Source organism: Leuresthes tenuis, unplaced genomic scaffold (assembly GCF_036924035.1).
Source record: "Leuresthes tenuis unplaced genomic scaffold, fLeuTen1.0.hap1 SCAF_56, whole genome shotgun sequence".
NCBI lineage: Eukaryota > Metazoa > Chordata > Actinopteri > Atheriniformes > Atherinopsidae > Leuresthes > Leuresthes tenuis.
Genome location: NW_027325410.1, coordinates 256264 through 271614, shown reverse-complemented (window position 1 = coordinate 271614; position 15351 = coordinate 256264). Strand labels below are relative to the sequence as shown.

The following is a 15351-nucleotide window of genomic DNA, read 5'->3' as shown; positions in this document are numbered from 1 at the left end:
GCTGTAAGACGGTGTGAATGTCCGACCATATTTGGTAAAAAGTGGGTATGAAAAGGTTCGAATGCCCAAATTCGGCTGCAAAAAACTGTGTTCGGCTGCAAAAAGGTGTGAATGTTTGACTAAAGTTTGTAAAAAGCGGGTAAGACAAGGTGCGAATGCCTGACAATGTATGATCAAAAGCGGAAGAAGAGGTGTTCAGCTGCAAGAAGGTCTAAATGTCCATCATTAATTGCTAGAAAACATGAAAGAAAATTTTCGAAAATCAATCCGCACATGATCATAAGTGGGAGAGGAGGTGTTCAGCTGCAAGAAGGTGTGAATGTCCTACCATAATTGCTGAAAAATGTGTTAGAAACGGTAAGAATGCCGGACCATACATCATCAAAAGCTAGAGAGGTGGTGTTCGGTTGCAAGTAGGTGTGAGTGTCTGACTAAAGTTGAAATATATTAACAAAAGCGGGAGGAGAGGTCTTCGGATGAGTGGTTGAGAATTTTCAACTATAATCTATAAAATGCGGTGAAAAAAAAGGTGTGATAGAAACCTAAAAGGTGGAGCGGAAGTGTTCGGCTGCAAGAAGGTGTGAATGTCCGTCTATAGTTGGTGAAAAGCAGGAAAAGCAAGGTCTTATTGCCCAATCTTACATCATCAAAAGCGAGATCAGAGGTGTTTGGCTGCAAGAAAACGGGTAAGGTGTGAATGACCGACTAAATATCAACAAAAGTGGGGGCGGAGGTCTTCGGATGCAAGTGGGTGTGAATATCCCACCATACAAGTATGGTGGAGAGGAAGCTGTGAATGTCCGACCATGGTTTGTAAAACGCGGGTAAGACAAGGTGCGAATGTCCGACAATGTATGATCAAAAGAGGGAGCGGAGGTGTTCGGCTGCAAGGTCTGAATTTCCAACCATAATTTGTAAACACCGTTGAAGAAAAGCCTCGAAAGCCCGACTATACACCATCAAAAGCGGGAGCAGAGGTGTTCAGCTGCAAGAAGGTCTGAATGTCCACCAATAATTACTGAAAAATGGGTAAGAAAAGGTGTGAATGCCCAACTATACATCAACAAAAGCAGGAGTGGATGTGTTTGGCTACAAGAAGGTTTGAATGTCCGAGCATAGTTTGTAAAAAGCGGGTAAGAAAAGGTGCGAATGCCCGACAATGGATGATCAAAAGAGGGAGTGGAGGTTTTCGGCTACAAGAAGGTATGAATGTCCGACCATAGTTTGTAAAAAGCGGGTAAGAAAAGGTGCGAATGCCCGAACATACACCATCAAAAGAGGGAGCGGAGGTGTTTCGCTGTAAGATGGTGCGAATGTCCGACCATAGTTGGTAAAAAGCGGGTAAGAAAAGGTTCGAATGCCCGAATATATACCATCAAAAGCGGAAGCGGAGGTGTTCGGCTGCAAGAAGGTGTGAACGGCCGACCAAAGTTTGTAAAAAGCAGTTAAGAAAAGGTTCGAATATCCAACCAAACATAATCAAAAGTGGGAGGAGAGCTGTTCGACTGCAAGTAGGTGTGAATGTCCACCCATAATTCCTGAAAAATGGGTAAGAAAAGGTGCGAATATCCAACCATACATCATCAAAAGAAGAAATGGATGTGTTCTGCTACAAGAAGGTTTGAATGTCCGAACATAGTTTGTAAAAAGTGGGTAAGAAAAAGTTCGAATGCCCGAACATACACCATCAAAAGAGGGAGCGGAGGTGTTCCGCTGTAAGACGGTGTGAATGTCCGAGCATAATTGGTAAAAAGCGGGTAAGAAAAGGTTAAAATACCCGACTCTACACAATCAATAGCGGGAGCGGAGTTGTTCGGCTAAAAGAAGGTGTGAAAGTCCGACCATGGTTTGTAAAAAGCGGGTAAGAAAAGGTTCGAATGCCAAAATATACACCATCAAAAGCGGAATCCGAGGTGTTCGGCTGCAAGTAGGTGTGAATGTCAGATCATAATTTGCAAAAAGCTGATGAGAAAGGTGTGAATGACCGACAATAATTGCTGAAAAATGTGTTAGAAAAGGTAAGAATGCCGGACCATTCATCATCAAAAGCGGGAGAAGAGGTGTTCCGCTGTAAGATGGTGTGAATGTCCGACCATAGTTGGTAAAAAGCGGGTAAGAAAAGGTTCGAATGCCCGAATATATACCATCAAAAGCGGAAGCGGAGGTGTTCGGCTGCAAGAAGGTGTCAACGTCCGACCAAAGTTTGTAAAAAGTAGGTAAAAAAAGGTGCGAATGCCAGAACATACACCATCAAAAGAGGGAGCGGAGGTGTTCCGCTTTAAGATGGTGTGAATGTCCGACCATAGTTGGTAAAAAGCGGGTAAGAAAAGGTTCGAATGCCCGAATATATACCATCAAAAGCGGAAGCGGAGGTGTTCAGCTGCAAGAAGGTGTGAACGTACACACACACACACACACACACCTCGCCATGCGAGCTGTGTGTGTGTGTGTGTGTGGGGGTGGGGGGGGGTTAGGCCGGACCGCTCCCCGGCCAAGGTCAGGCGGTGGAGGTATGTGGAGGGGGCGTGGTGCATCAGCTGCAGGAGAGAGCTGTGGAGAGAGCTCTGGGGAGCAGGACTAGGTGAGTTATTAGTACACCGGCAGTCACTTGTCTAATCACTCTCCTCTTTAAAAAACTCAGAGCTGTAAGGAGGATTGAAGTGGAGTCGGCAGCACGAACCGGGAGGGAAGGCCTGCGAACGACTCCACATTCATGAAAAAGGGTTAAATAAACTATACGTTGAACCGTCCTCTGTCTCTGAGTCTCTCTGAAAGAACCCGCAGTGGCAACAGGCCGCCTCAATGTGGAATTATTAAAGACAGTAAAGGACGATCTCTCTCGTTGGAAGTCCTTACCTATATCACTTATGGGGAGAGTTACAACCATTAAAATGATGATACTACCAAAAGTTAACTATCTGTTCTCAATGATCCCCATAAAACCACCTGCTACTTGGTTTAAGTCACTAGATTCATGCATCTCTAAATTTCTGTGGAAAAACAAACCACCACGTATTAGTTTAAAAACCCTACAGAAGACCAAGGACAGGGTGGATTAGATTTACCTAATTTTCAGCACTATTCCTTAGCCAATAGGTTACAGTATATATCAAAATGGTTTAAACCTAGCCCAATAGATGAACATGGATAAGTATAGAACAAGCATTGTGTGATAATCTGGAAATCTCTGACCTGCCACTTATTAGTCAAATAGTGAAAAATCACAAATGTTTCAAAAGCATTAACATCAGCACCTCTCTGACAGCCTGGTGGGAATTTCTTAAAATAACAAAGTCTTCACTTGTCCCGTGTAAGCTTACACCCATCTGGAACAATCCTGACATCCTGCAAAACAAAAAAATGCTAAACTTTACTCTGTGGAAGATCAAAGGAATCAAACATCTGGAACATATAATCCAAAATGGACATTTTATTTCATTTGATGAGCTCATATCACAACATGAGATAGGCAGCAATAAATTCCTAGAATATCAACAACTTAAGTCTATAATAACAAAGAAATATATCCTCCACCAACCAGACTTACAACTCCCGATTAGGGTAGCAGAATTTCTAAGCATCTGCACCCCTAAACTACTATCAAAAATATATAAATTATTGTCTAAGATAGATGACACAATGTCTCTACCGTCCTCAAAATGGGAGGCAGATTTATCCATCAGTTCTAGTCATAGCTTCTGGCCACAAATATGTTTGAACACCTTCACAATGACTCGAAATCCTAATTTACAGCTCATACAATACAAAATTCTTCATAGAACACACTATACAGGACAAAGGATGTTCAGGATGGGTCTAACACACTCAAACATCTGCTCACATTGCACAGATAACACACCTGATGATTATGCACACGCTTTGTGGTTTTGTGCGCCTGTCCAGAAGTTCTGGCTTGAAGTCTGTGCGGACCTATCAACATGGCTAAAGTGTAGCATTCCTGCATGCCCCACACTGTGCATACTGGGTGACTTAGACAACATCAACGTGGAATTTAGCTTAGCACACATGATCCTCACAGTGTTATGTATAGCAAAGAAAACTATTCTCATGAACTGGAAAGCGAAGAACAATCTGTGTATTAACCAGTTTAGAAATTTTCTTTTAGATTATATTAGCATGGAAACAATGTCTGCTTCCTCAAAACATCAATTGGCTGAATTTAATTCTCTCTGGTCCCCTCTGATTAGCTTGATCACATAGTGTTGGTGGTGGGTTGATGTCCCGTCGCTCTGGACGGTTGGGTGTGTGCTGGGGGGGGGCTGTGTGGCTTCGGGCGTCTGGTGGTCTCTCGGGTCGTGGGGACCGGGTTGGTCATTGCTGGGGGGGACTGTGTGTCGGGCTTGGAGGGCAGTTTTGGGGGCTTGCGGGTGGGGCTGTCTTGCGGTGTGGGGCGGGGTCCCTGAGGGCCTTGGGGTGGTGGCTGCTGGCTCTGTACCGGGTGACGGGGCCGCTCTGGCGTGGGTGGTGGAGCTGGGCCTGGACCTGGTGGCTTGCCGCTGCCTTGTGCCCGGGGCGGGGCCCTGCCTGTGCCTGGGGGGTCTGGGTTGCCCTGGACATGCCACAGTATGCGTGGGTTGGTGCAGGTCCTGGTGCCGGCCTTGTTGCTCTGGGAACTCCAAGGTGTCCGCAGGTGGTTGTTTTTTTTAGGGTGTTGGGGCGTGCGGTGAGGAGGAGGGGGTCTGTATGGGGGTGTGCTTTTCCCCTGTTGGGGGGGGCCTGGGGGGGCCTGGGTGATGGTGGGTCTCAGGCCCGGGCTGCTGCGACTGGTGTAACCGGGTGATTTGTTTGTTTGTTTGTTTGATTTTTGTTGTTGTTTGTTTGTTTTTGTAGAGGTCCTCTGGGGTGGGGTTGGGTTGAGTGGGGTGGGGCGGGATGGGTTCCTTCTGGGGGTACAGTAGCTCCCGGAATATGGTGACTGCAGGCCCCGAGCCTGGTGGACATCAGGCCCTCCTGCCCTGTGTTGGGTCCCAGGTAGCGGGGATGCCTATTGCAGCCAGTCTCTGGCTGCCCCCTCCGGGCTGGGAGGGACCAGGAGGATGAATTATTTATTCTGCTAGTTTATATATTGTAAACATAAACAATAAACAATTATAAAACTTCCCTTGGCAAAGCAAATCTGTTTGGCATAAAGGTATTCAGACTACAATTCTGCTGCCATAATGCACAATTCCGGATTTTGATATAAAATGAATTCCTTCACTCAAACCAAGTTAAAACTGCATTTTCCTTCATATTTATCCATGTCTAAATAGCTTTGAACAAAAAAGAACGTTGTACTTTGCAGGATAGGAAACAACAACACTAAACCTTTAGGAATCCGAGAATAAGCTTATTTTACGAGTTCTACACAATTTCGGATTTTGATATAAAATGAATTCCTTCACTCAAACTAAGTTAAAACTTCTTTGTCCTTCATATTTATCCATGTCCAAATAGCTTTAAACAAAAAAGAACGTTGTACTTTGCAGGATAGGAGAGAACAACACTAAACCTTTTCAGGAATCCGAGAATAAGCGTCGTTTCACGAGTTCTACACAATTCCGGATTTTGATATAAAATTAATTCCTTCACTCAAACCAAGTTGTGATATGTCTATGCAAGGACCACATATTAAATGGATTTGTATCAATAGGAGTTGAAAAAGGAGCTTGCTCCGTTCACTCCAAGCATCGACCCGGTACTGCAGTGCCGCTGGGAACGGTGCGCTCTCCTCTGCTCTTGTGAAAAAGCAAACAGCGGTGCAGGATGGAAGTTTCAGGGACCCCAAGATGAAACTTTCTTTTAGTCTGCTGAGAAAAGAGAGTGAATGCGAAGTAGACTTTAACACGGCTCTGGGAGCGAGCCGAGTGCGGGCTAACCAGGAGAATTGCTTGAAAGAAATGCGACACCGAATGAGCGGTCAGAACAAAGCCTCAATATGGTGTTCCTGTGGTGTTTTTATAAAATGCGGTGAAAATAAAGGTGTGAATGCCCCATAGAAAACTAAAAGGTGGAGCGGAAGTGTTCGGCTGCAAGAAGGTGTGAATGTCCGACTATATTTGGTGAAAAGCAGGTGAAGCAAGGTCTGAATGCCCAACCTTACATCATCAAAAGCGAGATCAGAGGTTTTTGGCTGCAAGAAGGCCATAGTTTGCCAAAAGCGGGTAAGGTGCGAATGACCGACTAAATATCAAGTAAAAGTGAAGTAAAATATAAATAAAAGTGGGGGCGGAGGTCTTCGGATGCAAGTGGGTGTGAATATCCCACCATACAAGTATGGTGGAGAGGAAGCTGTGAATGGCCGACCATAGTTTGCAAAAAGCGGGTGAGAAAAGGTGCGAATGTCCAACCATACATGATCAAAACAGGGAGCGGAGGTGTTTGGGTGCGACAAGGTGTGAATGTCCACCCATAATTAATGAAAAGCGGGCAACAAGTAGGTTCGAATGCCATACCATACATCATCAAAAGCAGGAGTGGATGTGTTCGGCTACAAGAAGCTGTGAATGTCCAGCCATAATTACTCAAAAACGGGTAAGAAAAGGTAGTATTGCCAGACCATAAATGATCAAAACAGGGAGCGGAGGTGTTCCGCTGTAAGAAGGTGTGAATGTCCGACCATAATTGGTAAAAAGCGGGTAAGAAAAGGTTAAAATACCCGACTGTACACAATATATAGCGGGAGCGGAGTTGTTTGGCTACTAAAAGGTGTGAAAGTCCGACCATGGTTTGTAAAAAGCGGGTAAGAAAAGGTGCGAATGCCGGACAATGTATGATCAAAAGAGGGAACGGAGGTTTTCGGCTGCAAGAAGGTCTAAATGTCCAACCATAATTTGTAAAAACCGGGGAAGAAAAGGCTCGGAAGCCCGACTATACACCATCAAAAGCGGGAGCGGAGGTGTTCAGCTGCAAGAAGGTCTGAATGTCCATCAATAATTGCTAGAAAACATGAAAAAAAATGTTCGAATATCCAACCGCACATGATCATAAGTGGGAGAGGAGGTGTTCAGCTTCAAGAAGGTGTGAATGTCCACCCATAATTCCTCAAAAATGGGTAAAAAAAAAGGTGCGAATGCCCAACCATACATCATCAAAAGCAGGACTGGATGTGTTCGGTTACAAGAAGGTTTGAATGTCCGAGCATAGTTTGTAAAAAAATTTCCAGTTCACTCCATTAAATGCTTTTTCTGCATCTAGAGAGTCGATTGTGGTTTCCAAGTTGTTGATGGTAGAATAGTCTATGAGATTAATGATCCGGTTTGTGAACGAACTGTTGTGCCTACTGCTCTTCAGCCTGTCAAATGAAACGTAGAATTTAAAACGTGACAAATGAACGAAGACCCAAGGAGTTGAGTCGTAAACTAATCAATACTGTTTCCTGTGCGAGGACCTGTCAGTCGAGGAGTTGAGTCATGAACGAATCAATACTGTTTCCTGTCCTGCTGACTGAGCTTATGAAGCTGCCGCCTGCCATGTGGTGAGGAAGGGTACTGCATGAAAATGAACGAATCACTCACTGAGACAACTCGTTACTCCCGAGTCATATAAAAAATTTGTTCATGTCGAACGAATTGCTCACGAACGACACATCACTATCTATTTGACGAGTTATGCATGAATTCGGATTTTGCAATAAAATTAATTCCTTCTCTCAAACCAAGTTCAAACTGCTTTGTCCTTCATATTTATCTACTTCTAATCTAGTTTCAACAATAAACAACCCCACATCATATTTGCTCTTCGCCCAAAGATCATTGGGCACTTCAGCCAACATGGGTATCGAAGACAAATCTTTTTCAGATTAAAAACATGCTTCAAAATGTGATTCTGTGGTAGGAATTAATTCCACAGTTCTTTGACAATGCATTGTACTCAAAAATATTTTTTTGTATGCTGACAATCGTTCAGAAAACATAAAATTTGGATCAGCAGGTGAAACGGTCCAATCCGTTTCTTTCTGACATGTAGCAACAAACTCTCCCACACCTTGTCAATGCCAGTGTGTAGGTTTGGCCAAGGAAATGTGAGGGCGAGTACCACAAACATTAAAAAAATCGAATTGCTCTGGAGTGAGCGACACAGCCAATAAAGCAGGCGCACATATTTTTTCACTTCTTCTCATAGTCATTGTCAGGCCCCAAAGAAATGTGTGATCTTCAGTGCAAATCAGTAGGTTGCATGAAATCAGAAAGGGGTGAAACTAACGCTTTTGCTTCTTCCACTAGTTGTTGTGAAAAAGGAGAGCTGGGAAGTTTCCACTCATAAGCATATGTAAGTGCAGATGAATCAAACTGCACTGCTGTGAAAACTTTGTCAGACTGTAACATAACGTTAATACCCTCTGGTGTAGAAGTTAAAATAATGCCTAATTTACACATGAGATCACAGCCCATTAGGTTAATGGGACACAACTCTGATAACAAAAATGAGTGTTTGAAGGAGAGCCCATCGGGAGTGACACACGCAATGGGCGATATCATTTTCTCCTTCACAACCTGGCCTGATGCAGACATAGAGTAAACGTGGTTTCCACTTAACTTTGGAGGACAATCAAACTCCCCTGACGTCACTACTGATGAACATGTTCCTATATTCTGAGAGAAATATCTTTGCTCTAGGACGGAACTAGCATGCAAAACTTTACTACGTGAATCACAGTCGGCAAGCGTTTCTTCACTACACAGAGCAGGAAAAATGTGTGAGTGTGTTTGTGCTATCACCCATTAGTGGAGGCTCCGCTGCCGCGTGACGTCCAGAACCTGCCTCCCACCCTCAGTCAGCCTTTGGCCAAATTTCATCACTTTTCAGCTGTGGACAGTCCTTCTTCCAGTGTCCAGTCTGGCCACAGTAAAAACAAATATTCGGATCATAGCTCTGGCGTGGCCCATTTCGACCTCCTCTCTCACACGTCCACGTCTTCGACTTCGGCCTCGTGCTCTGTTTACACCAACTGCGTAATACATGGTCATGGCTGCCAAATGCAGCTCCTTTTCACACTTGTCCCTTTTGGTTGTCTTACGCGTCTCAACTTGGTTCTGAGCATGGCGAGCATATCGGCGAACGTCAGCCAAACGAGGACCCTCATACCATCCCACGTAAATGTTCTTTACTTCAGTGGCGACATCTGGCATGAGGCCTTTAATTATTGCATCGCAAACTGTGGCCTTCTCTCAGCCAAACACCTCTGATCTCGCTTTTCATGATGTAAGGTTGGGCATGCAGACCTTGCTTCACCTGCTTTTCACTAAATATAGTCGGACATTCACACCTTCTTGCAGCCGAACACTTCCGCTCCACCTTTTAGTGTTCTATCACACCTTTTTTTTCACCGCATTTTATAGATTATGGTTGGAAATTCTAAACCACTCTCATCCGAAGACCTCTCCTCCCGCTTTTGATCATAGATTGTCAGGCATTCGCACCTTGTCTTACCCGCTTTTTACAAAATTTAGTCGAACATTCACACCTTTTTGCAGCCGAACACAGTTTTTTGCAGCCGAATTTGGGCATTCGAACCTTTTCATACCCACTTTTTACCAACTATGGTCGGACATTCACACCGTCTTACAGCGGAACACCTCCGCTCCCTCTTTTGATGGTGTATGTTCGGGCATTCGAACCTTTTCTTACCCGCTTTTTACAAACTATGCTTGGACATTCAAACCTTCTTGTAGCCGAACACATCCACTCCTGCTTTTGATGATGTATGGTTGGGCATTCGAACCTACTTGTTGCCCGCTTTTCATTAATTATGGGTGGACATTCACACCTTGTCGCAGCCAAACACCTCCGCTCCCTGTTTTGATCATGTATGGTTGGACATTCGCACCTTTTCTCACCCGCTTTTTGCAAACTATGGTCGGCCATTCACAGCTTCCTCTCCACCATACTTGTATGGTGGGATATTCACACCCACTTGCATCCGAAGACCTCCGCCCCCACTTTTGTTGATATTTAGCCGATCATTCGCACCTTACCCGCTTTTGGCAAACTATGGCCTTCTTGCAGCCAAAAACCTCTGATCTCGCTTTTGATGATGTAAGGTTGGGCATTCAGACCTTGCTTCACCTGCTTTTCACCAAATATAGTCGGACATTCACACCTTCTTGCAGCCGAACACTTCCGCTCCACCTTTTAGTTTTCTATGGGGCATTCACACCTTTTTTTACACCGCATTTTATAAAAACACCACAGGAACACCGTATTGAGGCTTTGTTCTGACCGCTCATTCGGTGTCGTGTTTCTTTCAAGCAATTCTCCTGGTTAGCCCGCACTCGGCTCGCTCCCAGAGCCGTGTTAAAGTCTGCTTCGCATTCACTCTCTTTTATCAGCAGATTAAAGAAACTTCCATCCTGCACCGCTGTTTGCTTTTTCACAAGAGCAGAGGAGAGCGCACCGTTCCCAGCGGCACTGCAGTAACGGGTCGATGCTTGGAGTGAACGGAGCAAGCTCCTTTTTCAACTCCTATTGATAAAAATCCATTTAATATGTAGTCCTTGCATAGACATATCACATATTAAACTGATAAGTACAGATACTACACTTGATCTTAGCCAAAAGGCCGAGAAGCGATAACTGTCCACTGGTTCACGTCCGAGGGCCCTTCCTGGCACAATGCGCACTTGTAGCGGTGTTCGTTTTATGGCCATAGTGTCACTTTGCACCTCCGCTGCACTGAGCACTCTTCAACCCTTTTAAATGGTATAACTTTACACTACCGCACGCTCCAGCGAGCACCATTCAAGCAACATCGGCACAGTCGCAACAAGTAAGGCGACTCTACTCAGAGAAGTCACTCTGCACAGTAACAAGATTTCTTTTGCACAGACAGAAAGGGCTTCACCCGCAAAGGTAAAGCCTGCCAAAAATAGAAACAATTCATTAGTGCTGCTCTCCACGGAAGTCTTTAGTAAAAGGCGAAAGACTTGTACATTATGAAGAGAAACCAGTGTATGATTATCCATCACTGCGGGAGCAGGGCATCAGGCTAGTTGGCATAGCCACCTTCCCCATGGTGAGCTTTGCTTGGTTGAGACTCTTGCTCCCCCCCCTTGCTCCTCGGCTGACCAAGTAGGAACAATCGGGCCCTATTCGATGGCTGCCTTGTCTTTTACTCTGTGCAAAAGACAAGGCAGCCACAAACAACACGGGAACACCGTATTGAGGCTTTGATCTGACTGCTCATTCGGTGTCGCGTTTCTTTCAAGCAATTCTCCCGGTTAGCCCGCACTCGGCTCGCTCCCAGAGCCGTGTTAAAGTCTGCTTCGCATTCACTCTCTTTTATCAGCAGATTAAAAGAAAGTTTCATCTTAGGCTCCCTGAAACTTCCATCCTGCACCGCTGTTTGCTTTTTCACAAGAGCAGAGGAGAGCGCACCGTTCCCAGCGGCACTGCAGTACCGGGTCGATGCTTGGAGTGAACGGAGCAAGCTCCTTTTTCAACTCCTATTGATAAAAATCCATTTAATATGTAGTCCTTGCATAGACATATCACATATTAAACTGATAAGTACAGATACTACACTTGATCTTAGCCAAAAGGCCGAGAAGCGATAACTGTCCACTGGTTCACGTCCGAGGGCCCTTCCTGGCACAATGCGCACTTGTAGCGGTGTTCGTTTTATGGCCATAGTGTCACTTTGCACCTCCGCCCACCCGCTGCACTGAGCACTCTTCAACCCTTTTAAATGGTATAACTTTACACTACCGCACGCTCCAGCGAGCACCATTCAAGCAACATCGGCACAGTCGCAACAAGTAAGGCGACTCTACTCAGAGAAGTCACTCTGCACAGTAACAAGATTTCTTTTGCACAGACAGAAAGGGCTTCACCCGCAAAGGTAAAGCCTGCCAAAAATAGAAACAATTCATTAGTGCTGCTCTCCACGGAAGTCTTTAGTAAAAGGCGAAAGACTTGTACATTATGAAGAGAAACCAGTGTATGATTATCCATCACTGCGGGAGCAGGGCATCAGGCTAGTTGGCATAGCCACCTTCCCCATGGTGAGCTTTGCTTGGTTGAGACGCTTGCTCCCCCCCCTTGCTCCTCGGCTGACCAAGTAGGAACAATCGGGCCCTATTCGATGGCTGCCTTGTCTTTTACTCTGTGCAAAAGACAAGGCAGCCACAAACAACACGGGAACACCGTATTGAGGCTTTGATCTGACTGCTCATTCGGTGTCGCGTTTCTTTCAAGCAATTCTCCCGGTTAGCCCGCACTCGGCTCGCTCCCAGAGCCGTGTTAAAGTCTGCTTCGCATTCACTCTCTTTTATCAGCAGATTAAAAGAAAGTTTCATCTTAGGCTCCCTGAAACTTCCATCCTGCACCGCTGTTTGCTTTTTCACAAGAGCAGAGGAGAGCGCACCGTTCCCAGCGGCACTGCAGTACCGGGTCGATGCTTGGAGTGAACGGAGCAAGCTCCTTTTTCAACTCCTATTGATAAAAATCCATTTAATATGTAGTCCTTGCATAGACATATCACATATTAAACTGATAAGTACAGATACTACACTTGATCTTAGCCAAAAGGCCGAGAAGCGATAACTGTCCACTGGTTCACGTCCGAGGGCCCTTCCTGGCACAATGCGCACTTGTAGCGGTGTTCGTTTTATGGCCATAGTGTCACTTTGCACCTCCGCCCACCCGCTGCACTGAGCACTCTTCAACCCTTTTAAATGGTATAACTTTACACTACCGCACGCTCCAGCGAGCACCATTCAAGCAACATCGGCACAGTCGCAACAAGTAAGGCGACTCTACTCAGAGAAGTCACTCTGCACAGTAACAAGATTTCTTTTGCACAGACAGAAAGGGCTTCACCCGCAAAGGTAAAGCCTGCCAAAAATAGAAACAATTCATTAGTGCTGCTCTCCACGGAAGTCTTTAGTAAAAGGCGAAAGACTTGTACATTATGAAGAGAAACCAGTGTATGATTATCCATCACTGCGGGAGCAGGGCATCAGGCTAGTTGGCATAGCCACCTTCCCCATGGTGAGCTTTGCTTGGTTGAGACGCTTGCTCCCCCCCCTTGCTCCTCGGCTGACCAAGTAGGAACAATCGGGCCCTATTCGATGGCTGCCTTGTCTTTTACTCTGTGCAAAAGACAAGGCAGCCACAAACAACACGGGAACACCGTATTGAGGCTTTGATCTGACTGCTCATTCGGTGTCGCGTTTCTTTCAAGCAATTCTCCCGGTTAGCCCGCACTCGGCTCGCTCCCAGAGCCGTGTTAAAGTCTGCTTCGCATTCACTCTCTTTTATCAGCAGATTAAAAGAAAGTTTCATCTTAGGCTCCCTGAAACTTCCATCCTGCACCGCTGTTTGCTTTTTCACAAGAGCAGAGGAGAGCGCACCGTTCCCAGCGGCACTGCAGTACCGGGTCGATGCTTGGAGTGAACGGAGCAAGCTCCTTTTTCAACTCCTATTGATAAAAATCCATTTAATATGTAGTCCTTGCATAGACATATCACATATTAAACTGATAAGTACAGATACTACACTTGATCTTAGCCAAAAGGCCGAGAAGCGATAACTGTCCACTGGTTCACGTCCGAGGGCCCTTCCTGGCACAATGCGCACTTGTAGCGGTGTTCGTTTTATGGCCATAGTGTCACTTTGCACCTCCGCCCACCCGCTGCACTGAGCACTCTTCAACCCTTTTAAATGGTATAACTTTACACTACCGCACGCTCCAGCGAGCACCATTCAAGCAACATCGGCACAGTCGCAACAAGTAAGGCGACTCTACTCAGAGAAGTCACTCTGCACAGTAACAAGATTTCTTTTGCACAGACAGAAAGGGCTTCACCCGCAAAGGTAAAGCCTGCCAAAAATAGAAACAATTCATTAGTGCTGCTCTCCACGGAAGTCTTTAGTAAAAGGCGAAAGACTTGTACATTATGAAGAGAAACCAGTGTATGATTATCCATCACTGCGGGAGCAGGGCATCAGGCTAGTTGGCATAGCCACCTTCCCCATGGTGAGCTTTGCTTGGTTGAGACGCTTGCTCCCCCCCCTTGCTCCTCGGCTGACCAAGTAGGAACAATCGGGCCCTATTCGATGGCTGCCTTGTCTTTTACTCTGTGCAAAAGACAAGGCAGCCACAAACAACACGGGAACACCGTATTGAGGCTTTGATCTGACTGCTCATTCGGTGTCGCGTTTCTTTCAAGCAATTCTCCCGGTTAGCCCGCACTCGGCTCGCTCCCAGAGCCGTGTTAAAGTCTGCTTCGCATTCACTCTCTTTTATCAGCAGATTAAAAGAAAGTTTCATCTTAGGCTCCCTGAAACTTCCATCCTGCACCGCTGTTTGCTTTTTCACAAGAGCAGAGGAGAGCGCACCGTTCCCAGCGGCACTGCAGTACCGGGTCGATGCTTGGAGTGAACGGAGCAAGCTCCTTTTTCAACTCCTATTGATAAAAATCCATTTAATATGTAGTCTCGCATAGAGGACATATCAGACATTAAACTGATAAGAACAGATACTACACTTGATCTTAGCCAAAAGGCCGAGAAGCGATAACTGTCCACTGGTTCACGTCCGAGGGCCCTTCCTGGCACAATGCGCACTTGTAGCGGTGTTCTTTTTATGGCCATAGTGTCACTTTGCACCTCCGCCCACCCGCTGCACTGAGCACTCTTCAGCCCTTTTAAATGGTATAACTTTACACTACCACACGCTCCAGCGAGCACCATTCAAGCAACAACTTTGCACTCCAGCTTCGAACATCGGCACAGTCGCAACAAGTAAGGCGACTCTACTCAGAGAAGTCACTCTGCACAGTAACAAGATTTCTTTTGCACAGACAGAAAGGGCTTCATCCGCAAAGGTAAAGCCTGCCAAAAATAGAAACAACTCATTAGTGCTGCTCAACGTTGTACTTTGCAGTAAAAGAAAGAGCAAATCTAAAGTTTCAGGAATCCGAGAATAAGCTTACTTTCATGAGTTCTTCACGATTTCGGATTTTGCTATAAAATGAATTCCTTCACTCAAACTAAATTAAAACTGCTAAACCGCTAATCTGTTACATACAAGGCAGATGTCAAATTCACCGAAATAGGATCTAAGGGTATTTGGCCAATCGAGCTGTAGCAGCTTCGGTAAAAGAGTATAAGTTGAAGAGTTTGTGAATAAAGGTGTGCGCACACATAGTGAGTTGTAGGAAAATAGGCAGGGAGCAATGCCGGCTGGGGTATATGTTCTTGTATGTTGTCTGACTGTTTGATTTGAATGTGTTGTGTAAGTGTCCTGAAATGTTATATGTTTGGGCTGTGTGACATGCTTAATGCTTTTCAGTAGCAACCCACTTATTCATATATAGCAACTGACAACATAAGAAGTCCGGACATACT

General features: G+C 45.5%; 9 non-coding genes and 1 pseudogene across 9 annotated transcripts; 1 reads left to right on the top strand and 9 right to left on the bottom strand.

Moving 5' to 3' along the window:
- Window positions 1-5582: 5582 nt before the first annotated feature.
- Window positions 5583-5732, top strand: LOC140285773 (U2 spliceosomal RNA; annotated as a pseudogene).
- A 4653-nt stretch (window positions 5733-10385) lies between these two features.
- Window positions 10386-10573, bottom strand: LOC140285748 (U2 spliceosomal RNA). Its single transcript, XR_011910722.1, has one exon. It is a non-coding gene; the product is annotated as a U2 spliceosomal RNA (small nuclear RNA).
- Window positions 10574-10840: 267 nt separating this feature from the next.
- LOC140285726 (U5 spliceosomal RNA) lies at window positions 10841-10954 on the bottom strand. Its single transcript, XR_011910702.1, has one exon. It is a non-coding gene; the product is annotated as a U5 spliceosomal RNA (small nuclear RNA).
- A 411-nt stretch (window positions 10955-11365) lies between these two features.
- On the bottom strand, window positions 11366-11553 carry LOC140285746 (U2 spliceosomal RNA). Its single transcript, XR_011910720.1, has one exon. It is a non-coding gene; the product is annotated as a U2 spliceosomal RNA (small nuclear RNA).
- Window positions 11554-11828: 275 nt separating this feature from the next.
- On the bottom strand, window positions 11829-11942 carry LOC140285725 (U5 spliceosomal RNA). Its single transcript, XR_011910701.1, has one exon. It is a non-coding gene; the product is annotated as a U5 spliceosomal RNA (small nuclear RNA).
- Window positions 11943-12353: 411 nt separating this feature from the next.
- On the bottom strand, window positions 12354-12541 carry LOC140285744 (U2 spliceosomal RNA). Its single transcript, XR_011910719.1, has one exon. It is a non-coding gene; the product is annotated as a U2 spliceosomal RNA (small nuclear RNA).
- Window positions 12542-12816: 275 nt separating this feature from the next.
- Window positions 12817-12930, bottom strand: LOC140285724 (U5 spliceosomal RNA). The gene has a single exon (XR_011910700.1). It is a non-coding gene; the product is annotated as a U5 spliceosomal RNA (small nuclear RNA).
- A 411-nt stretch (window positions 12931-13341) lies between these two features.
- Window positions 13342-13529, bottom strand: LOC140285743 (U2 spliceosomal RNA). Its single transcript, XR_011910718.1, has one exon. It is a non-coding gene; the product is annotated as a U2 spliceosomal RNA (small nuclear RNA).
- A 275-nt stretch (window positions 13530-13804) lies between these two features.
- LOC140285781 (U5 spliceosomal RNA) lies at window positions 13805-13918 on the bottom strand. The gene has a single exon (XR_011910733.1). It is a non-coding gene; the product is annotated as a U5 spliceosomal RNA (small nuclear RNA).
- Window positions 13919-14329: 411 nt separating this feature from the next.
- Window positions 14330-14519, bottom strand: LOC140285722 (U2 spliceosomal RNA). The gene has a single exon (XR_011910699.1). It is a non-coding gene; the product is annotated as a U2 spliceosomal RNA (small nuclear RNA).
- Between the last annotated feature and the right edge of the window lie 832 nt (window positions 14520-15351).